Source organism: Microtus ochrogaster, unplaced genomic scaffold, assembly GCF_000317375.1.
Source record: "Microtus ochrogaster isolate Prairie Vole_2 unplaced genomic scaffold, MicOch1.0 UNK2, whole genome shotgun sequence".
NCBI lineage: Eukaryota > Metazoa > Chordata > Mammalia > Rodentia > Cricetidae > Microtus > Microtus ochrogaster.
Window position 1 is genome coordinate 20,662,189 of NW_004949100.1, and position 5,018 is coordinate 20,667,206.

A 5,018-nucleotide genomic window follows, 5' to 3' on the forward strand; every position below is an offset into this window, starting at 1 on the left:
AAGTCCCTCTCCCTCATCAGCTTGAAGAGCAATCAGGGTTCCCTGACCTGTGGGAAGTCCAAGGACCGCCCCCACCTCCATCCAGGTTCAGCAAGTTGAGCATCCAAACTGCCTAGGCTATGTCAATTATATTTTAAATAAATGCTGATTGGCCAGTAGCCAGGCAGGAAGTATAGGTGGGACAACCAGACAGGAAGTAGAGGTGGGTCAAAGAGAACAAGAGAATTCTGGGAAGAAAGAAGCCCATTCCTCTGCAGTCCAGATCCATCCAGAGAAGAAGCAAGATGTGACTGCCTCACTGAAAAAGGTACCAAGCCATGTGGCTAACATAGACAAGAATAATGGGATAATATAAATTATAAGAGTTAATAAGAAGCCTGAGCTAATGGCCCAATCAGGTTATAATTAATGTAGACCTCTGTGTGATTTCTTTGGGAATTAACAATTGCGGGAACTGGGCAGGACAGAAACCCCAACAACACACATGTACATACTCACATATAAACACATACACACACAAACAAAAAATAAAATAAATATATTTTTAGAACAAACAGTAATAACTGAATAACAGAAATTACCAAAAACTTGATTCTAAAGTTTTACCAACTGAGGTTTCTCACTTGCCCTGAGTCTCTCATCACAAGGCAGATACACTGGCCCTAGCAAAAAGAGGGAAGTGAACTACTGCTCTAACTAGTTTATAGACTGTGCATCTTTTCCTATTCTTTATACAAAAAGTAGCACAAAATTGCTGCTCCTCCAGAAGGGTTGGGAAGTGTAAATGGTCATATAAACTTTAAGACATACTTCAATTTAATTCATCCTCAGTAGATTATTCATTTTTAAATTTTGAATATTTCTCATTGACTCACTGTCCCTCAAGAACAAATCTAGGCTAGTACTAGGCAGAGAAAAAAATGTTTTCAATAATAAATATACGTAGGAAAAAATGCTACTCTTTTTAAACATTTATTATTTACCATAGCACAGGTATGAGGTCAGGAGACAGGCAGTTGAATTCTGACATTCAGCTGGTTTCTGCCACGTTTCCATTTTATTCAGCCTGGAATCCCCATTCAAAATGACTTTCCCCTGCACAGTTCTTCCTGAAAAGACCCTTACAGAAATGCTCAGAAGTGTGTCTCCCAGGCGACTCCACAACCTGTCAAGTTGACAGCAAGGGGTATCCCTCACAAAGAGTTCTGCCGATGTTTATGAAGGGTCCTTTGCAAAGGACATCCGTGCAGAAGGAGGCCTGTAAGAGGAGCCTGGGATGCCAGCACGCATTCTGCTAACAGCTCAGAGCCAGCAACTTCCAATTCACCCAACTTGGTTTCTGGCAAGATGAAAATGCACTATTTTCTGCTGGTTGACATATCCATGGAATAGAAAAAAAAAATTCCTGGAACATCTGGCATTACGAATGCATCTGCCTCCATCAGTGGTCCTTTAAAGAGAACATATGAGATTTCTCCTTTCAAACAAAAACATTTATGCTTCTTTAATTCTGATTTTGCTAGACTATGAGGTAGATGATTCATCAGGAACCAGTAACCAAGTTATGGGTGAGAGGGAGAGAGGAAGGAAGAATTCAAGAGTTGGGATGGCCCACATTGCCTCCCAGGGGGGAGGAGTCACAGGCTAATTACCACACTGCTACCAATGCCATCAAATTTAAAGTATAACTTACGGCTGAAAGCCAACATCAGCTGAAGAATGAAAGCCCATTCAGCCTCTAACCCCGCAGTGACCTTCCCTCCAGGGACTCAGACTCTCCAGCGGAGCGAAGTGACACCACATGGTTCTAGTCACACTGCTTACCCTTGTCCAGGGCCTTGCAGAAATCACTAAGACGGGCAGGGCCAAGGGCTGAAGTTATCACCTGAGTTCATGAGTTGAATCCCTGCCACAAAGGACCTCAGAATGAGACCAGATTTCAAGATGACATCTTAAAGGATTTCTAACGTTCACATAAGGTCATTACAGTGGACCCCAGCCCTCTTGCCCTTTTAAGATGAGGACACTGGAGAAGGGAAGCGCCTACAACCCAGGAAAGAAGCCCTAAGAGGAACCTTGATATCAGACTTCCAACCTCCAGACTGCATTAAAGTATATTTCTGTTGTGCAAATGCCTCTGTTTACAATCCTTGCTGCAGCATTCCTGACAACATAACACAAGCAAACCTCTGGGCATCGGCGGATGTGAGGTAGTTGCTAGATGGCATTAGATGGAATGGAAGGTTCTGCCCTGAATGTGAGCAGCAGCACGCATGCCACAGGCTGAGGCCTGGGCTGAATACAAAGGAGAAGGTCCCCTAAGCGCCAGCATCCGTGTGTCTCCTCCTGGCCGTGGATGCTCCTGTTGCAGTGCTTACCCACCATGAGAGGCTGCACTTTGGAAGTGTGAGCCAAAGGTGACCCTTCCTTCCTTTCTTCAAGTTGCTTCTTGTCAGGAAAGTGACCACTGTACCCCCTCTCAGTGGTCAGCAGAGGAACAGCAGTGGGGACAGCAATGTTAATTGAGCACATTAAATTTTTCTCTCTACTAGGATAGATTTTATTTTATATGAATGGGAGGAGGTAGTAAACTGAGAAAGGATACATAATTCTTCCAATAGGGGAACCAAGACTTGAACCCAGAGGATTCTGATTCCTTAACTTGTATTCGCCCACCAAACCAGTTTCTCCCCTATAGCTGAGATGGACAAAATCTTACAAAACAGTTCTGTAGGGGAGGGGCCACTGCAAACACCATCTTAATGCCCCAGAGAGTGCTTTTAAATTGGTTTTAATTTGAGGGTCTCTACTCTGTAAGCCTGACAGAAATTAAATTACAAAACATTTGAAGCTTACATTTCACAAACCACGCCAAAATGGAATACAAATGATAACATTGCTGGTGGGATGCTTTTTGCTGAAAGACAACTCAATAAAATACACATGAAGCAATGCATGGGTGTCCTAGTTCTGCACTTCTTATTATTCATCCCCACGGAGCCCATCTCTGAGGACAAGGTCATTCTGGCTCCCTGGGGTCACAGGCCACCAGGTGCACAGCCTCAGCCCTTCTGCGGGCTCATTTCATGCTCCCTGCATGGGTGCGGAGGGTGAAATCAGCAGTTTACTTCATCTTAGGTGGAGACCAAATCAGCTTTTGATTTTCCTCTGTAGGAAACAGACAGGGACCAGAGCACTCAGGAAACACCCAGGCAAAACTGAAGCACCTAAGCAGGAAACTGGGAACAGGGAAAGCTCCAGGAAACTACAGGACTGGCGCTGGGAACAGGAACAGGTTAGGAGTGTCGGGTGCCAACTTCAGCTCTTCCGCGCATCTGCATCAAGGAGACTGAGGTCATGAGATCTCCCTCCTCCACTGCTGCTACCAAGAAAACGCTTGCTCTGCTCATGAATAAAAGCAATAAGGAGTCTGGTGCTTGTGCACAGCTCTCTGTGCCTCTTCACCTGGCTGCCAGCAAGAGCTATGCACTTTCTTAGCTGCGCCAGGCTTTGACAAGTGCCATTCGGTCTCCACAGCGCCCTGAGCTCAGGGCTTCCAGGCAGTCACAGCTTTTCCCTTAAGTGCGCTAATAGTCTTAACTGCTTTAGGAAATTAGAGGGAACATTAGAATCCAGGAACGGTGGCTAAGAACAGAGAAACCAGCCTCGGATGGTGAAATTTTTTAAAAGGCTTAATCTAAGATCCTATTGGGTACCCAAGTAAAGACAGATGTGAGGGGCTGGGCTAGCACTGGCTCCTCCCCCACCATACCTAGGGACGGGGTTACAGCTGAGACCCTCTGAAGGAGGAATGTGTGGGCAGATAAGGGAGGGCAAGAACACACCTGAAAGTATTCATAGGCCAGCAGCGAAGTCGCTGGGTGAGGAGGAAGCTGGTTATTATTTAGACCCATGCTATCCAATATGGAAGCCAGCTATGGCTACTGAGCCACTGAAATATTGGGAAAGCACTTGAGAGCTCCCTGGTAACCTGTCACAGAGCCATTCGGAAAAGTGGTAAGGGGACAACATAGGAGGCAGAAAGTGACTAACGCATGGCTGTGTCTCAGATTTGGAGTATGGAGATGGAGAAACATAGTGAAGAGCATTTCATTTCATAGTTTATGACAGGGAACACTGCTTATGCTTAGACATGGCTTTGATGGTTCATTCTGAGCATCAAGTGGATTGCACTGAGACACCTCTGGGGGTGTCTGTGAGGGAGATCCAGACAAGATTAACTAAGGTGGGAAGACCTACCTACAGTGTGGTGGCTCCAAGCCACAGGCTAGGGGACTGGATGGAATAAAGGGGTTAATGGGGAAAGCCCTCAAGTGCAGGATCTGTGTGTGTATGTCTGTCTGTCTCTGTGTCTCTCCCCCTCCCCCAATCGGTATCCAGGTCTGGACCTCTCCTCTCTGGCCACTGAGATGGGAGCGCCTCTACCCACCATGCTCAGTCCACCATGACAAACTGAACCCCACTAAGCTGTAAGTCAGAGGAAATTCTCCCTCCCTCCAGTTGTTTATGTGGGGTTCACTGTCACAGCAATGAGAAACCTAACACAACAGCACATCAGCCCTTTGGGTCCCAACAGGAAGCTGGCATATCTGCCTCTCCAATTCACATTCTTCTCAAGTCCTCTGAGCAACAGCTCAAAGGAGCACAGACAAAGAACAGAGGTGATTATGGAATAAGAGGCACCCTGGGGTTTGTCAAAGGAGGAGCTTTGGATGCCTATATTCCAGCTTTTGATCTAAATCCTTCACACCATCAAAAGAAACCCTGGGTCTGGGGAGATAGTTCAATGTGCAAGAATCCTGGCAGTACCAGGCATGGTGGGGCACACATTTAGTTCCAGCACTGGGAGGGTAGAGGCAGGTGAATGTCTGTGAGTTCAAGACAGCCTGGTCTACATAGTGAGTTCCATGATAGTCAGAACTAACAGTGAGGCCCTGCCTTGAAAAGAGAGGGAGAGAGGAAGGAAGGAGGGAAGGAGGGAGGGAGGGAGGGAGGGA

At 46.3% G+C, this 5,018-nt stretch overlaps 1 protein-coding gene across 3 annotated transcripts in view; it reads right to left on the reverse strand.

The window, feature by feature from the left end:
- Positions 1-5,018, reverse strand: part of Ryr2 (ryanodine receptor 2) — a 574,535-nt gene that overhangs the window by 529,893 nt on the left and 39,624 nt on the right. The window lies entirely within an intron of this gene.